At 38.2% G+C, this 19,524-nt stretch overlaps 1 protein-coding gene across 6 annotated transcripts in view; it reads right to left on the bottom strand.

Annotated features, from left to right (window-relative positions):
- Positions 1-19,524, bottom strand: part of LYPLAL1 (lysophospholipase like 1) — a 78,582-nt gene that overhangs the window by 10,261 nt on the left and 48,797 nt on the right. For 3 of the 6 annotated variants that reach the window (XR_010388583.1, XR_010388579.1, XR_010388578.1), the window contains 3 exons: positions 13,145-13,390; positions 12,506-12,707; positions 6,376-6,447 (listed from right to left, as the gene is read on the bottom strand). The gene's annotated coding sequence lies outside the window, so the exon portion shown is untranslated. Of the gene's footprint in view, positions 1-1,504; positions 2,886-6,375; positions 6,448-8,350; positions 8,514-12,505; positions 12,708-13,144; positions 13,391-19,524 lie in introns of all 6 variants that reach the window. The other 3 variants (XR_010388582.1, XR_010388580.1, XR_010388581.1) reach the window with 3 other exon arrangements.

Genomic DNA, 19,524 nt, shown 5'->3' with positions numbered 1-19,524 from the left:
ACAACCATCTTTGGTCTCCCAATCAATGAGCTACTAATTCATTTCTACTTAAATTCCAGTTCTGCTGGGAACAGGTAAGTGCAAAGATGATTGTCTGAGAGAATCCCAGAAAAACACTGCATTGTCTCTCCTTCAGTCTATAACAACAAAAATATCGAAGGACTGATCCAAAGCTCATTAACATTACTAGAAAAAGTCCTGTGGTTTCTGGTGAATTTCAAATCAGTCTCTGAAAGGAGAATTAGCATGGTAAAAGCCCAGCTTGTGAAAAAGCAACACCTCTGGGACAGATGTCTCTTAAATGTGCAAGATACTGTTCTGGTGCTATTAAAATTTTTCATAGACATAGCAGCATTCATTCTCATTCATCTTACAGGTAATAAATAGTTGTGTTCTTAGAAATCAAGCGATAGAGCACAACCACCCTCTGAGGAGTAGTGAAATGTTTACTATACATGTGGACAAAAAGGTCTTTTTAAGTGGTCAAAATATGGATTTTGCTTGTATGTGTGTGTTTTCTTTTCTGCATGAGCTACAATGCAACAAATATGACTCAGATGCTCAAGCATGTATTTCACTGTAATTACTGTTTTGGGTTACAATACTATAGGCCAAATCAATTTATTTCCTCATCCAGCCATGCCCCTTAAGTTTTTAAAGCAGAGCTTAAAAAACACCCCAGCTTTCCCATCCACCTGTGCAACAGCAAGACAGTACTGATGAATATATATACTGTCATTTTACACAACCACTGTCTCACAAAGTCTGGCGAGGTTACCATCTGACTAGCATTTAACCGATTTTTGTTTAAAATCAACAAAAAGATTTGCTTTGCAATAGAAAGTGTCAATTTTCACTGCAAACCTCAGCACTCAACACCCTGCTCCGATCTCTTTTTCTTTGGGAGTGATGAAACTGTTCCATGGGAACTGAAGTTTAGTAACTCCCCTGCCTCATTCACATGCTTCCCAGGTAAACTGCATTTGTCATGCATGGTGTACCACACCCAGTTCTTCTGATGCACCACCTTCCTTCTTTACTATGTAAAATTATGGTGTATCATGAAAGTTGTATTCTAAAGAGATAGAGCAGATGTATGAGACACCTGAACTAATCTGAATGAGGTATTTTGGCTCAAGCCAACACACACAGATCAACGTGAAATTAATGGCACTTCTGGACTGACAAGTGTTTTAACTCCAGTCAACCGAATTTAAATATTTCAATTTGTTTTTCCTTATGAAGATTTTCAATTTTCCAGAAATTGTATTTTCCTGACAAGTTGCAAATCTCTCTGCATACTGACTGACAGAGAGGTAGAGACACACACTGAGAGGATGGCACTTGAATTGCCTTAGGGCTGGTTTTGGCAGTAGGAAAAGTTCTTCACATCCTAATTCATTTCATCCCTTTTTTTTTTGGGGGGGGGGACTTTTTTTAAAACACAAACTGACTTGGCATGATGAGAAATGATCATGACCTTAAATCACATAAGGAAAAGTACCTTTTGAATGTTTTTTCTTCTGAGGGAAAGGCAGGAAAAAAAGCAGATGACCTTGGCAAAATTTCCAGTGGGATAAGGTTCATATTCCTCAGTTAGAAACAGCCTCTCCTTCCACTTTAAAAGAGGTAGGCAGTTGAAGAAAGACTGATTAAAGAGACCTTTCCTGTAATGTATGGACTACCTGTCTGATCTGTGATGATAAGAAGAACAAAGAGTGAACAATATTTTTAACTGTTACATTATAAAAATACTTAACAGGAACTTATTGTGATATGAGGTTTGTGCATAAACTTGCTTTCTGTCTTTTTTCCCCTATAATTACTTTTCTTTTCAAACAGACCAAATGTTTCCATGGAAGCTGTTTTTTACCCATGACTAACTCATTAATAATGAACCAACCTGCTGCACAGAAGATAGGATATTTTTAATTTCTAAATATCAGCATTTTCTTTCTTGAGAAAAGGAAAAGAATGAGACAGTAAAAGGAATTTCTTAATGCTGTTGACATAAGGCCATACTCTTGCTATGAGCACAGAGTGCTCAGCTGTCCACGTTGAGGTTTCATGCAGCTGGATTGATGCACTCTACCTTAAGAATTTGCTAGGAGAGGAGGTTGCCTGCCATGTCACCAGTCTTCAACTTAGAAGCTCTTGAAATCAGTTTTGAATATAAATCTTCTGCAATATGTGGCTATAAATTGTTGGGAATCTCTTTTGGGACACTGTACTTGTTGATTCAAGGCTAAGTGACTCAATTTGCTATTTATTTAAGCATTCCATTCACTAGTACATAGCCACATAAAATGTGGAATCACATGCTTGTGAAAGGCCTAAAGGCCAGTAGGGCATTGACACATGCCAAAATTCACTTGAGTCAAAGCCAGATTTGTTTAGTTCACACATATAATGAATGAGAAAGTGCAGTCCATAAGTTACAATAGATATTCAACTGTAAGATATTTAATTTATACCTCACATACTAAAGCCAAAATATCTCCCTTCTATTGTGTAACTGCCTGGCTCTTTAAAATGGTAGTGGATGAAGCCTAATGAAGTGCAACTTAGTTAAAGCATGAAAGTAAAACTGATGCAGCATTTGATACCAGCCAAACTTCTCTTGCAACCAGCTCCTCAAACTGTGAACTACAGAAGTATTCTGCTGCTAGAGAAGGGCTGCCTGATGTACCCTCTTTTTTCAGACAGACATCCCCACCTCATACAGTGACTATTCTCTGTGGCAAGCATCTCCAACATCATCCTCCAAACAGGGGGCACTCTGTGTAGGCATTTCTTCTCAGATGCCTCTGGGACATGTTATTACAAGAAAGACCTCCCAGTATTTCTGCTGAGTAGCTTGATAGCACACCACAGTGAGAGGAACACTGCAGATGAAAGAAGAGGAGACATTATTTGTCTAGTCTTAGAACAGGAAATATATTTTACGCCTTGGATGGAGGCATAAGACATTATCTTGTCCATTGTAAGCAGAACTCTCTTCACGAAAGACTTCATAAAAGAGTTCAGCTTAATGAAATACCATATATGTGAAAGAGAACCAGGATAAAGTATTTGTTAATCATCTTCTTTCTGTGAAATAATATTGGACATAAACAACTTTGGAAATAAAACTGTGACTCTTCATGAAGGATATTTTATAAGAAATACAAGTGTGATTGAATATTTCATTTACCATCATTTACGTTGGAGCGCTTAATATTTTAATAAATGTTAAAAAATTTACTATTCAAAATTTTCATTGATATTATAAAACTATCCTAGTGGAATTGCTGCTTAGAGGTAGAAATTATTTTACTGTAGTGAATGCCAAAATATTGTTTATGAACTGTCATCTTTACAGGTTACACAAGTGCCAAACTCTAGAAAATGTCATAGAAACATTAAATTAACTGAGTCTTGCTGGTATCACTAAAACCATAGTTGCAATGGAAAAAGCTTAGTGAACATGTGAAAATAAGTGAAATTTTTAAATTCTCCTCTCAGGACTTTGATTTTCATTACTTAGACCATTTAAAGTAGGGAAAGATCATATGTATCCAGTACGCTTCTGTAACAGTTGAACAATAAAAAATCAGTTATTCTCCTCCTCTACAGAAGCTATTAATTTGTCTGCTTTGGTATGTTATGTGGATCATTTTTTGTTAAAGAGAGGATTAAAATATGCAGTCCCAAAGCAAGCTATTACAAAAAATTATGGAATGTTTTGGGAGAAATGCTTTAACCTATTAAATAGAATTGATTAGATTTTCTAGCTAGACCTTTTGGGCCCCTCTGAACTTCTGGGAAGGTAAAAAGGTATTACAGTCTAATACACACTCCCAGCAGTAAGTCTCTTCAGCCTGTAAGAATTCCACTGGAAACACATACTTTCAAACCAGTGTACTTACATTGCCCGCATCTTTAAAATAGGAAGGTAGGTAGGGGATGTTGAGTCAGGAAAATGTTACATCAATCCTCTACTGTCATAGGTCTTATTTATTATTCTATACCCTTTGAAGGACTTAAGAGACAATTCACAACAATTTTTTAAGTCTTGGCCTTGGAACCTTAAAGTCCACACTTGACATCCGTATCAAGGATCTTAACAAAAGGTATTACTACTTTATACCCTATACAAAATATCTTTCATAACAGGAGGTTCATTTATCTTCCCAAAACTGAACTCATTTTCATTTTCAGGCTACTAAAAGTTGGTTAGAAAGAAAACAAGTAACTGAGATTCAAGTGCAGTATGTGAGCTATCACAGCTGGCAAACAAAGCCAGCCCTGTCAACAACAGTTAACAAATATGTAGCATTACAGAAGGTGGTGGGAATGTAAGAACACCAGAAAAAAAACCAGCAACATTTCAAAACACGGAACCTTGATAAGATGTATAGAGACCTGTAGGAGGGAAATACTGCAAGCCTACAAGCAAAAATGAATTGCCTAATACAGTGAGGAGGATAAGGAAATAAAGAAGAAAGGAGGTGGGATTCAGAAAGAGAAAACAAGTTTGATCAGAAATGCCTGGCTAGATAAGAGAAGATCTAGTACTTGTAGATGGTGAATTGTATCCTGGGGTGGGGTGAGAAAGAAGCACAAGGAGCTCTGGAGGCAGGAAAACTTAGAGGAAGAGAACAGAATAAAACCAGAGCTGTAGGACCTATCAGAGCTATCCCAAAAGCAGATAGCTGCCCAGATTTGTCTTTTCCCTTCACCTGACCTCCATTTCTCTGTTTCTGTCCCAGTTTTGGCTGCTTATAGTAGAGAATAGTTTTTGTTTCTTTCAGTAATTTAGGTCAGTGTCTAAGATGGTACTTCCCTCCCTAGCACATGGGTTTAGCAATGAGGTGTCCCCCTTACTTTCAGAGCTAGCTTGCTATTGTAGATGGAGACTCTTGTACCTACTGAGACTTTACTCCAAAAAAAGAACCTGCTCCTTTCAGTTGTTCTAAGTCCTCCGACTACAACATAATAACTTCCTCTATTTCTTCCCTACTCTTTTGTAACCAGAAACTCTCAGCACTTCCTACCTGATGTCACTAGAGCCAGTCAACAGCTGGACAAAGTTATCCTAATCAGTGGCCCTCCCTGCTTTTTAAAAAGGACAGACCACCTATATTTTTATATATATAGATTTTTTTTTTTGAGTAAACACTCCAACTGAGCAAATGAATTGTGGCAAGTGCTGTAGAGAGCACATACAGCTTTTACTTTGAGGCATATCAACAGGTGAGTGGCTCTTTCCTCAGATGTTACTTATTTTAGTGAATAGGCAATATGTTTATCCTTCAAGACTTCTACTCAGTGTCTTGAGCCTAAGCAGTTCATTATAAGTCTCCTCTTATATGTTGCAGCCAGTTGTTTGGTTGTGATGGGTTACATATACTGTGTGGGCATTCCTGTCCCTGACTGGAGAATATAAGGCCAATAGTCAGAGACTCTGGAGAAAAAGAGATGCTGTTAAGGATATTTAGCAGATAAGCTTTCAATTTTTCATAAGGCTAGTGCATTTTTGACAGCAGCTTTGCTGAAATTTAAAGTGCAGGGAGTTGAACAGTTCCTGTGAAAGTGCCTTGTAGTGCTGCATAAATTTACTAAAGGAATGTACTTCTTCCTTGACAGCCTTCAACTGCCGTATTTCCTTTTAAAAGACAGCAGGAGCCTGTGTCTATTCTGTCCTAAGTACCATCAGCTCACAGCACTTGGTACCCATCACTTTCTTCATACCAGTGCCAAGTTATATAGAGGCACGTAAAAAAACATTTTAGATTTCCAGCTTATCCACACAAACTAGTTCTGCTTGTTACATCTATCTCCTCTGACTTTCATTGTGAATTACAAAACCACCAGTGGAATCACAGTGTCCTTCTCAGAGCTGGGTGAAGATCAGGTCAACATTTTCATTAAAAGAAAATGAGTGTAGGTGTGACTCACTTTTTTTCTTTTGTCAAACCCTTTTTAGGTTCCCAGATTGGCCTGTTAATTCACAGAGTAGATAGTATTCATTATCATCCTCACCTCAACCTCAGGTCACACAGAGGAACGGGTCCATGAATATCAAGAAGTATTTTACAGATAAGGGGAACAATGAGAGGTTGAACCTTCTTTTGAAATACCTGCCATTGGTGGAGGATGGCCATCATGGTACATAGAAAAAGCATCGAACCTACTACAGAAATCCTGGCGTGTAGATTTACAAAAGTGCTCCTTCGTATTTGGATTTATAAAGAGATATTTATATAGATGTATTTGAAACACTTTCATCTCTGTGGTTTTCTGTCAATATTAGGGATGTTACACTATTTCTTATGAGTCAAAAGTGCCTTTTTCCTTTATATGGAAACTTTATTAAAAAAAAAAACCACTTACTACTGTAAAGTCCAAGTGTCTATCTCTGAGAGATCGTTACATTCCTTTTTCAGGAGCCAGGGCTTAACAATGCTGTAGGAAAAAAAAAGAATCTATATGACAAATCTTGTAGTACAAGTTTTTGTGGTTAACCGAGAAACATGCCATGAGTCAAGTCTTTGGAAAGAGGTTAGTAATTAAAGACAAATGCTATGACATAATCATTTACACGCAGCAGAAAGATTTTTAGATTAAATCTGGCCTGACCCATTGCTCAGCAAGTGTTATCTGGGATTCTTGAAAGTCATTCATTTATTTACTTACTAATTTGGCCCACATGTTTTATTAAAAACAAAAGCCTACATTTCTCAGAGGAATGAGCTCCATTCTAACTCTGGTTAATAAGTTTGGTCAAGTTAGGAATGGACCTGTTCCAGTGGGTACTTTATGGAGATACTCATAAAACAAGAGAGAAATTTTTGGTATTCAAATAACTTTTTTTCCAAATTAGGCTCTTTAAGTGCATTTAATTCAGGTGAACAAAACCCTGCTGAGCAGCACTATCAATCACACCCTTGTAGTCTACACACAGTGATGACAAACTTAAATGACCCTGGCAAAGAGAAAATTTTGAGAACCTGTGCCAGGCTGTATTGAATAAGCACGTCCATAAAGCTAAGTCGGTAGAAAACCCAGCTAATTTGGTTGAGGTAGTTGGGGACTTCTAGAAGGGGGAGGGGAAAAGTGTATATATAAACACCAGGGATGCAGTGATACATATCTTAAGATGTTGTTGGATGCAGGTATTGTTCCATATAATCATTGAGCTGAAATGCAGAAACTGGAACCTGTTTTTTCTTTCTTGTCTAGTTCAGCCAGAATTATTCTATTACCAGTTCAGACCAGTTCCAAAAGGCTTCTGCTGGGGTTAATGCTCCTTTCTCCTTTACAGTTTATATAGATAGCATTTAGGGAAATGGATAAGGCAGCAGTCAGCAGACAGGGGAAGCACTGAAGAGAGAAGAGGAAGAGATCAAGGCAGAGTACCTTTTTGACCTGGCGTAGACAGAAGGAGAGAAGTGTAGCCAAAAGACTGGTGCCCGCAAAAATGTGAATGGAACGAGAGCAAGGATTTTTAGTTATGAAATTCTGGGATGCTTTCCTTCTTCCTTCCCCACTCTGTTCTTCCACTTTGCCAGTGAGATGAGCAATATGGGCTAATGGAAAAGAAGGGGCAAAGAAGGGGATAAGGGAGGACTAAATCTGAAGCTTCTACAGGAAAATAGGGACTTTCTCCAAGTGGAAACCTGCTCCCCAAAAGGCTATTTTTCTAGCCAAAAAGCAATCATGTTCATTTCATGCAGAATGGACAGCTGGTTGTAAGCAGCTGTCAGGAAGGAAAGGCTACACTTTATTTTAAGTTAGTCCTCACACATAAAAGAAACTTCTAATGACCCGCTCAACTTCTTATCCTCAGTTTGTCTCTACTCCTACAGAGACATAAGACATTCAGACCAGTATCAGTGGGCAGAGACCTACATACAGGAAGCCAGCTGTCATCTCTCGGCAGACGTGGGTCTTGTGGAGTACTAGCGGTTATTGCTTGTGTGGAAAGAGGAGCACTTTGGAAAAAAGAAATCAGGTTGAAAAAATAAATGTGTGTTGCTTCAAAGACAGGTGAGAGTAGAGCTGGACATCTCAAAGGGACCAAAGCCAGCTGTTAATTCCCATTTAAAATGAATGGAAACCAGAGCCTGATTTCTACTTGGAAAGTCTCAGCCAGCTATAATGCAGTTGACAAGGTTGAAGTAACATGTGAGGAGACAGTCCCATGTATTTGGTGTCTTGCCTTCACAGCACTGCAGCTCTCATCCTTTCGCACTGAGGCAAGTACCCTGAATAGCTACTAGCTGTAATTGCAAATGCTGGTGAATCAGCTGTCTGTCAGTGTCACTATTCTACTTCTTGATACACTTTAAGATGAACATCCACTTACTGTATAGCTCTGCTCAAGCAGCTGGGTGCCAGTGGGCAGATGCTTGCACAGATCACCACTGATCCTGGCATGGCACCTTGAGCACGTGCTTGTGCGCCTCCAGAATCGGGGCCCCTCACTGCGGCGTAAGGAAGCTTTGCAAGGAGAGGATCAGACTCTGGCCCTAAGCATTCAAAAAGTATAAAAATTATTGCAGTATAAACTAACAACTTCCAACATATGTTTTCCACTTTCTCATGTATCTGCAGAGCAAACGGAGGTGCAGAAGAGCTGCTTTCTTGATTTGTTGGTGCTTTTTTTTTTTTTTTAATTTATTTACTTAGGAGAGGTGAAATCTGATTCAAAGATGCATTTGCCATTAGTAAGTGCTTGGCACTGGTATTTAAAACAGCTCTTTTCTATCTGTTGCAGCTTCTACCTTTGCTTAAGCCTCAAAACCCCAAGATTTACAAGCTAATGAACACTAACTGACAATATGTACACGATACCCTGTGCACTGACTGTTTGGTGTAGATAACTAAGGCTTGTGAGTTTACTCTCAAACTGACTGCCTAAGCCTGGATATCTGCTGAGATACTTTATCCTTTTATGAGGGTGAATCCAGAGTGCACTGAGTAATGCATAATAAAATTAGTTTGAGAGAAAAGAAGAGAGCAAAAAAAGATAAGCACAGTAAAATAAGCTCAAATGACTTCACTGTTCAGTAATGACTCCTACCAAATAACTGCATTGTAGTTTTATCTTTCCAACCAAGATTGTGTTAATGCTCTAAAATTAAATCTCTTGTGAAAGTTATCTGGAATTTCTCAAACAAGTTTTAAAGGGGTTTATTTTTTCATCAGAGGTCATGCCTCAAGAATTTGTAGGAATTCCGCCTGGAAAGTAATAATCAGTGGAAACTGGCAGTCAAAGCTAATTTATATTATTCTTCCAGATAAAAATTCCTTCCGTCTTAGACCTGCATTTCAAAAAAGATGATTATCACTCTTGAGAGAATACATCAGTGAAAAAAGAGAAGGAATGACTTAAGAGACGTCTCTCCTGCATCTGTAGATTTCAGTTTTATGGTGGGTTTTGTTTTTCATAATCCTTCCTCCTGAAATGTGTGAAGGAGAGAGACGAAAGGGCGGGAAATGGAGCAAGAGAGGTATGTATGAGGAGGAACCAAAGCAAACTTAAGAAATCAGTTGCCAGGTAATTTCACTGGGATTTCAATAAGGGACTTCAAAGCAGGATGACACTTCACCAAATAGGGAAGTTAGGGCCTTTTCTTTTTTTTTTTGTTCTGTTCATATTGTTATACCATGTCCATCACTACTGTATCTGGCTTTCTGTCAAGATTTAGTTTAATAGGTTAACTGTTGCAAAAGGAAAAATAAAGCCATCTCTCTTTAACTTAACTTGTACTGGAACAAATTTCCATCTCTGCATCCTGGTGGGCCAGCTGTCATTCACTGACTCTCAGAAACTCTTCCCCAAGCCATCAGGCAGAGGTCAAAATGGCAAAGCTCAAAATGCATTTATAGAGTGGATCCTGGACCCAGCTGTCCTGGTGTGAGAAAGGGATTTACGGGAGCATGTGCTTAGAAGGTCAGACCTCAGAAAAGCTGAAGATGATATGAAATCAGGATGAAGGCATTTCTGACAGTACCACCTTAGGTGACTGACATGTGCCTTTACCTAATACTGGCCCTGCTGACACAAAACCCTGCTTGTTTTACTGTTTCCAAAATCCCATGTTCTACACTCAGTTTGGCAAAAGGGAGACGAGCGAGATCTGGGATTTCATGTTAGTCATCTTCTGCAGTGCTAGTCTTCTGGAGGACAGTGCAGGGAGACTTGGTTTGTCATCAAAACTGTAACCGAAACAGTAACCAATCACCAAAAGCACCAGTCCACATGATCCACTTGTAGAAAACAATATTAAACAACCCCACACAAAGACAGGACAGAGGTTGTTAATTGGATCTCAGTTTGAGATGCTGCCAAATGCTACACAGACCATGTGCACATTACAAAACAATATGTTTTTGCTGTTCTCCTGCACAGTCATGCTAGATTAGATATTTTCCTGCTCAAGCACAAAGCAGAACACTTGTGAATATAGGAAGCCTTCTGTTTATTACAAATTCAATCTCTTTTATTGTAATGTTTCAACAAGCTTTTTAACTGAAATCTGTCAGTGTCACACACACGTGTACATGTGTGTGTGTGTTTATTTTTTCCACAAAATTCCAAATCCTAATTTTGGTGTAAGGCCATCAATAACCATATGTACTTTCAGAGAGTAGGTAATTCTTTAGGAGTGGAAACAGAAGACAGATTTGCTTCCAATTGTGAGCTCATTCCTAGGTCACCACTGAAAGCAGAAAGAGAAACGTGCTCCAAAATAAACAACAGTTTGAACTCGAAAGCATTTTTCTTTTAGGGTGCCCAGCTTTGCATGAAGGAATTCCTGCAAATTCTCCTTAACCATTCCGAGGACTATTTCAGTTTCCCAGATCATTAGTGGGCATTTTCAGTGAGTGCACTGTGACAACATACTGACTCTGCAATACTTTTTGAAGAGTAAAGTTTAAAAGAAATATGTAACCAGATCAGGCTCATAGTTGAAGCTACTCCGAAGGGGGGGGGACCCCAAACCCAACAGTTAGGAACAATGCAAATAACAAAGACTCTGACTTAGTGAAACAGATAAACTTGAATGAGTGCCAGACAGTTTATTTTTTCCTAACCTACAATTCTGCAGCAACTATCAACTAGCAGATGTATGTATATGTAGATCTGCATCTGTAGGGTCTTGGAATCCTTTTCCAATTAAACAAATAAAATATAGTTTTAGGTAAGTCACATAAAAGTGATTAAAGAAAACTTCAACTTAATTATTCTTAAATGAAGCAAATCACCAACTATCAGCTGTTAGCAGAGATTTTTTGATCCCAGTCCTTTTGCCTTGCCTTTGCATTGTATTTTTTCTGATTTATTAGAACCCTCTTTTGTAGATGTCAAGGTGTTTTACATTTAAAAACAATCACAAAATCAATATATGTACCATTTTATGGCACTTCATGCAGTATCCTTCGACATCCTGAAAACACCCATCATGAACTACCAGCACAGTTATTCATGCTGCCGCATTCTTTGCCATTGCCTATCTGGAATTTACGTCTCTGTCTTGGGCACTATCCCCGACAGGTTTGCATAGTGACACTTGCTTGATTATCTTGTCTTTTGCCAACTACAAAAAAGGAACACTTGCTGGTGAAGGTCAGACATGTGAGGTGTACCACCTACTGGACTTCTCCATGGGACTGTTTACCACATTGAGGGATTTCCATGGCTTCCAGACATTAAAATTAGGCTGTTTTCCAATGACAGGACTTTCATTCAAAGAGATAACTGTCTTTCTAAAATACAGGTCAGAGACTGGTAAGATATGGATTGCCTCTGATCTTCAGGCAGTCAGCTGACGATCGGGAACTGCAGGAGAAAACACTGCCTCTGCCACAGCGTAAAGTATTTCATTTATGAAGAGGTGGAGCAAATAACTGGACAGAGTCTGATAACCCCAGCCGAGGAGTCTGATGCAGAAAACAGCTGAGCTCATCTGCAAAGATCAGCCCAACATATCCTAGCTAAAGAGAGCAAGTGCAAAACAGGATTCACCCCTGAACAAATATATCAACAGTAACTGCAGTGAAGTGATGGCCCTTTCTCTGAAGGGACAGAGGATGGGCAGGAATCGACACACCTAGTAACTGAGTGAAAGGATTTTAACTGCTGTATTTAGGTGTTGGGAAGTTAGGACACTCTGCTGCTGTTGAGAAATACACAGTCTTAACTTCTTTAGAGTCGGATGCCAAATTTTGGGAAAGCTATTTTTAGAAAAAAACAGAGGTTCAGCTTGATAATGTTTCACTAACTTGTCATGGTTTTACCAAATTGGTCTTTCTGAATTTCTTTTCCGTATTTTTGAATGAAAATGTTTTAATTTTTGATAAGCAAAGATACTTTTCCTTTAAAATACGATCAACTTTTATTTAAATGAAAAAATGTCAGTTTGAAACAAAATAAATGGATAAAATGAAAAGGCTAATGAGTGAGAAAAAACAGTTATTCATAACTTACATTTCAGAGACCATAATCTCACTTTACCTTCTGACTCATGCTCAGATTTGTTCTGCTTAGGCAAAAGTATGCAGTGTCCACGGGGGGCCTACTTTCTTCCGCCCAAATGGAGGCACAGAAAACTTGTCTTAAATGCATTTCCTCCCATCCTTCCATCTGCCTTGGGACAAGGGGGTGGTCTCCCTCCAACTCATTCAGTGATGTGCTTGCCAAGCTCTTTTAAAATATGCTGTCAAAGAAACAGATTGTTTAACTCCCGATCAAATAATATAAGCTATAACTATCAGTTAAAAAAAAAAATCTTCCTCACACCTCTTCATTTCCAGCTCTCTGACTATACCCACCATCAGTATCTAGGCCTTTCTAACAATCATCTCTCATTCTCTTCACAAGAAAAATTACAGTGGTGAAGATTAATTAACAAAATACTACAGCTGTGAGGAAGAAACAAATCTAAAGATTCACAGGTATTATATCTAATAGGTAAGTCATGCTGGTGGGAATAAAACTTATTTTAGCGGAAGCATATTTACCTGCATAACACTCTCAAAGCTCAGGCACAATCATGAAGTCAGAGGTACTAGAGAGAGGAGATCTGCTGAGACCATCCAGACACTCTTCCTGCAAATGAAGGCTTTGTAAGTAACTTCTTGGCTTGTGACTCACCTGGTGGAGAATTTCTGAGCTATTCCAAGGAGAAGGGCACGTCCTGCATTGACTGTCGGGAAGGAGAGACGTGCACTGGGGTCACGGCCTTCTGCCCTTGTCAGAATGATTCTCCATCTCATTGTCCTTTGTCTTTTATTCCTCTGCTACTTCATGCCACCATAGTCTTCAGTTCTTCTCATTACCGTCAGTCTCTAATTTTTCAGTCCTTCAGTTTAAACTGCTATCATCCTCCTATGAACTGTCCTGATTAAAGGAACAAAAACCACTGCTGTAATAAGACTTAGGGAAGACACTTGAATTTCCCAGTATATAGCTACTTGTTTCTTTTATTATTAATTACCTTTCTGAGAGATCAAACTAAGAGTTCAGTCATGACTAGTGATCTTTGGAGGTCCCTTGTAACCTCTATGCCTATGGCAGCTTGGGACTTGGGCTTTAGCCCAAACTCTGATACCCAAACTGCCTGCGTACATCTGATTTGCACTCTGGCAGGAGTAAATAGGAGGCCAAGGGGTCTCTTAGGTAGGAAAATACAAACACTGTCTGGGGACTCGTTGGAAACAGAATCTTACTACTATGAGTTTTGAATGATGATATAGGGGATTTAAGAAATTTGTGAAGGCTGACAAACAGGACAGGATCTTGGTGAACATTCAAAAGCCCATTTTTATTCTATTTCTATGGTCTCGGAGAAGAAAGGGTGATTTTTCTTTTTTACATCGTGCTTTGTTCATTCTCTGTCATGACTACTGCAAAAATACACTGAACTCTAACTCTCCCTTTTTGTCCTGCCTCCCACTCTCCAGAGCAAGTTTAACATTTGTACCTGTCTTTCAACAGAAAGCTGGAGAGTTAAAAAAGCTGTATTCTGCATCTATTTACTCATGAAATGCTCTCAGCATGGTCTTCTCATGATGAGAGGAGAAATGTTCACCTGGGAATCTCTGGTCAAGGTTTTTTATGGGTGACACAATTCAGTTGTAGATCCTGATTCATGGACGAGATGCAGGTTGTGATGTGCAAAGCAGAGCCCCCACAAGATATTCCAACACCTGCTTTTAAGGAGAATCTTTTAGGTCTTGATTTTTCTTTTCCTGAAAATGGACATATTTCCTTGTGGGGAACCGGAAAAGAAGAGGGGTACTTCTTCCTTTTATATTGATTTTTTTGGAGGGGAAGGGGGCAGCAGGATGAAGGGAAGACATTAGGGTTCTGTTCTGTTTTTTCTGTCCTTAATAATTATCATCTGCTAGTAGCCTATTCTTTTCGTTCTTCATTTCTGCATGCTCCTGGCCTATTCTTGAACTGTTACTGGCTGCAGCAGCAGATGACTCAGACCTTCCATATAATCTTAATACAGAGCAGTTGTTCTATGGTCACATATTGTTCAACATCACTGTGAACCACCTGGTGAAAAATTTTATGAAAAACTTTTGATGCATCTGGAAAGTTATTGCATTGAAATGACAATGGGCTGGTGATTCTGTTTCGGTTTCATTATGAATGCTGGTGATGCTTAAGGAGAGGTAGATCCTGTTTTAACAATTTCTGGAACCTCAGATTAAGTTTTCACTATTGGCTGCTGTCTAGATTCAGGACCAAATATGCCATTACACCATAAAGTCAATTTCAGGGTATTTTAGGAAAGAGAAACTGCAAGAAAGCTGATGATGTAACATTTCTAATTCAACCATATAATGCTCATATAGGCTCAGCTGATTATACAGGTTGTCAATTCTCAGAGACTCCTTCTAGAAGGAATTTCTCCTAGACCTGGCCTGAAGCAAAAGTAGTTTTAATGGGATCATAAACCATCCAGCCACTATATCTGTCTATGTGATGGCCACTTCAGGTGAATAGAGGTAAGAGATTAAAAATACTTTAGGTTAAAAAATCTTGTAGGTTTACCTAGCAAAAAAGAAATTATGAGGATTACTCATCACCAATTCTGATATCTGCAATATCTTCATGACTTAACATTTCTCCATATAAATGTAAAAATTTACTTAGAATTCAACTTGTTTTTTCCTAAAGAGAGAATTCATAACGGAATATTAAAAACAAACAATAAACCAAAACAGAACCCAAGAACTTGCTTCTGACTATTACCCCCTATGGCTCTTCCACATTGGCACCAACGATATTGGCCAAGGGCAACTTCGAAAGTATCAAATGGGATTTCAGAGCTCTGGGGACGGTGGTCAGGGATCTGGGGGCCCAGGTCATTTTCTCCTTGATCCTGTCAGTGAGGCGGGAGGATGGGAGGAGGAGCAGACATCCGTAAGACTCCAAGTAAACAACAGGCTGTGCCACTATCTCCCGGTTTAAATTTCTAATTCCTCCACAAGTCACTAGTATTTTTATTCCTCTGTTCCCTCAGGAAACTCCAAAAAATTTCCCTTGATGATAGCAGCACTGGTAGCCAAATTACTGTTATTTCCCAAGAACAGATGCAGTGTCTGTATTCCTTGTATTCCTGGTAATACCACCTACCCCATGAGAACATTGCAAAACTCAACTGATTAATACTGGTATAAAAAAAATTTTTTTGAGCAACGGTTAGATGAAAGCCACCATTTATGGGGTGGAAGGTGTTATTTACATTTTATCACTACTACTTTATGATTAGTATTAAAGTTATATATGTATAGCCCCTTTGTTGTAGCTGAGGCCTCTAAGAAAGTAAAAACTGATAACGTCTTCTTAAATATAGCAACACCATGCTCTTTAACCAAAAGGAAAGTTCCACAATGAACAGCCAAATTTAGACATACAGTTTGCCTTACAGACTAGACCAAAAGCTCAGGAAATGAATAAAGTTGGATGTACATGCTAGTAAAAATTGAAAACAGAGAGAGACCTCAGTCGGCAAACATTCTTTGAAGTTGTTTTCCATTGCACTCACCACTTACTTTCAAAATACCTTGTGACAATAAATAAATAAACAAACAAAAACTAAGAATTAGATCCATTCAGGGCAATAAATTCCAACTCTCAGTCCAGTCCCATTCATGATGGTAGTAATTCATTCACATACTTTTTTTTTGGGGGGGGGGGGGGCTGAATATTTTCAAATTCCACCCTGCATTTCTATAAAGTCTTGAGGAGAGAATGTGAGAGATTCCAGTTTCTGTATAGAGAATGCATTTTTTTCCATGTTCATCAACTCCATCCTTTTTCAACACTGTACCTGTTCGCATTAAATTAATTCCTTTCAGTCACTACCATTAAAAAGCACAACTGAGAAGAAAGGGTGAGCCAAAGAAAATGAAGATTATTTTCTCACTTTTTTTTTCTTTTAAGAAGAATTTATAGTACTTTATTACTCTGATCATTTACATCAATTTACATATTGCGAGCTACTCCAGGGTCTGGATGTTTTACAATATTTAATACCTAAATGGATTTTTCTCTCTTAAAATGGAGTATTTAAGAAAGATCCATCAGTGGGATTTTAGAATTAAAGTCCTGCCAAGGCTGTCAGAGTTGCATGAAAAGTTGATGTTTAACCTGATTTTGTGACAATTACACATGTGTTTGCAGCATTAAATACGTGCCTGTATCAAATACCATACTGTGTGCCAAAGGCAGGTGTTATCAGCTGAGGATGGTGGTAAGCATCCTGGTTTTCTGGTCATGTGGAAAATGATTACTATTTTTTCATGAAAATATATAGAGTCTGATGGGAGCTAGATTTATAATATATTGGAGTTAAATTTCAAAGGCACTTAGGTGCTTTTCTAAAAATATAGATATGCTTTAGTAGGATTTTCAAAAGTGTCTGGCCATTGTATCAATTATCACTTCTCTAAAATAAAATTCCATTAGGATCCTACTGCTTCAGTCTCTGGACAATTTAAACATAAAAATCTAATCTCTAAAATCTGGACTGACTGGTTTTCCTCATCAAGATCACTAAATATTTTGTAATAAACAATAGATCATGTGCTGCACCCACCCAAAGAAAATCCCCTACCTTCTATGGAGAACAGGGTGAAATTTTGAATGGAACATTTCTCACCATTTTTTTAAATCAGGTTGTGTTAAAAATCGCATTATTTAAAAGGACTGAGATGCTTAGAAACCTCAGTCTCACTGCAACCTGGTGATTCCAGCTCCCAGGGCGAAAGTGAATTAGTGAGACGTGGTGCTTTTGAAATTTTTACTTCAAATCTTTGAATTAAACATATCGGGGCCTGTCTTACGATGGCACAGAACTTTTAGAGATTTAATCAGGGAAGAAGGTTTATATCAATAACCTGACTGAATATACTACATGGTTATTGTCTCTTTTTGACACTGTTTCACTCATTCTTAGAGTTTAAGAAGCAGTTTGTAGCTGTTTATCAGAATCATGATTAAACAAAAAAGGCTATATACTATTCCTTGAAGGACTCCAGACCTATTCTGTATTAAACTACTAATGAGCTAATGCATTGTTACTGCTGGAAAGCAGATATATAAGCCGTGACACAGCCTTCAGCTGAACAACAGTGGGCATTGAAACCTGCCTTATTGCTTTGACTGAAGTTTTTTCAGAAAGGAGGCATGCACATAAAGACAGAGCTAATCTGCTGTACTTCTGATCTCCCCTGAATGATTTTATTGCCATAGACAACAATCGGTGCCTATTAATCTTTGCATGTTCCCAAATAATGCTTGGCTTCAGCTAAAATTGCTTTGAAGGGTGTTACCTAGCATTATGCAGAGAACTGAGTTTGTGATCCTGCCACTTATCCAATGAGAAAGTGGATTAAGATCGTTAGACAGAATGCACCTGCGATACTAGATGGAATGATCAGTAAATTTCACTTTAGTCATCATAACCAGAGCAGGAAGTTTTAATTTCATATTAATTTTCCAGAAAAGTTAGATTCTCAAGAAAAAGCTAGCTGATACAGCTATCTCTATGACTCCTTATTCTTCCTGTATTTCACCTTATTCAGAACTGAGAACATTTTGGCAACAACACAGGCTCTTGGTGAGATAAAAAGCAGGCACAAGGAACAGAAAAAAAGATGGAAAAGACAAACCTTTACTGTAATTTTTTTTCCTCTTTGAAGAAATAGGAGTTTTTTTGTTTTCATGCTGCCTTATTTGTATATTTCACAATCAAAATCTTTGAAATGCAGGAGTAGTGTTAATTTGATTTTTGTTTAATCAAAGAAGAATAAAGCCACATGTGAAAAAAAGAAGGTCACTGAGGAATGATAGCATTTTATATCCCTGTTATGATGCTGCTATTCTGTTTGTGTTCTCTGCAATGCTCTCTAATACAGGGCCACAGATAGGGAGGGGCCTCCCACATTTTACAAGCTCCTTTAGAAACTGAGAATACTCCAACTGGAAGTAGGTCAATCTTTCCCCCATTTCTCCTGACTGCAAGACTGTTCTTAAGTTTCTTCTGAAAGCTTAATTTATTCACAGACAATTCAAGTTCATTTGTTCATGGGCCAAGGGTGTCCTTTAAAGTAATTCTTTCCTTCCCCCTCAGTTCCTAGGATTCACTCACATTGATCAGTCACTTTTTTTATTCTTCTGTGATGGACAAACCAAATTTTTACACTTCCTTCACAGGAGAAAAATCCTTAATTTAATCAGTCTTTCCAGAACATAGATGACCAGGGCCACATAATACAGTTTTGATACTATCTCACCAACACCCTTTACAATGGCATTACTGCTTCTCTCTTATAGAAATCTGGTTGCCCTCGCCATAGAAGCAAAAAAGACAAAAAAATTCCCAAATAAATTACAAGAATATCAACTTCTTCCTTATACTACATATTCTTTCTGCTCTACAACTCTCCAAAAAAATCACGGTATGTGAATTGGGATTATGGTGACCTATTCTCTCTCTCATTAGAAATATTTTTTGGTCAATTTAGCCTCGAGTTAAGATGCTATTGGGTAATTTGCACCTCTTACATGTAAATCTATTTTAAAAACATAAGCCCTTTGCAATCATAAAATTTTATTTTCTCTGCTATCCCATTCTAATTCATAATAATGCTGAATGTGCCACTAAGTGTCAGAAGCAGGGCATAGTTTAACAGCTGTGAGCTTATTATGCACTCATTTCCTGAAGCAATGAACTAGAAACTATTTCTGTGCCATACCAAATAGTTACAGAAGCATGGTAAGGTACAGTGGCAAATCTAATTAATGTTTTTGAAGGAATGTGTGGGTTTGAAAGATAAACCTATGCAGGGGTTGGAAAGTGATGCGTGCAATCAGCTAGTTCCAAGGGTAACATAAGTTTATTTAGTCTATAGCAGATATTTCTGATATTTCTGAAAAACAAAATGAGGATGACTGATTTCTGCTACCAGCAGACAGATCCACCCAGACTTGTTGAAATCCTGGGAGGTTCTGGT

This window comes from Dromaius novaehollandiae, chromosome 3 (assembly GCF_036370855.1).
Source record: "Dromaius novaehollandiae isolate bDroNov1 chromosome 3, bDroNov1.hap1, whole genome shotgun sequence".
Classification (NCBI taxonomy): domain Eukaryota; kingdom Metazoa; phylum Chordata; class Aves; order Casuariiformes; family Dromaiidae; genus Dromaius; species Dromaius novaehollandiae.
The sequence above is the reverse complement of the archived record's forward strand: the minus strand, read 5'-3'. Positions and strand labels throughout refer to the sequence as shown.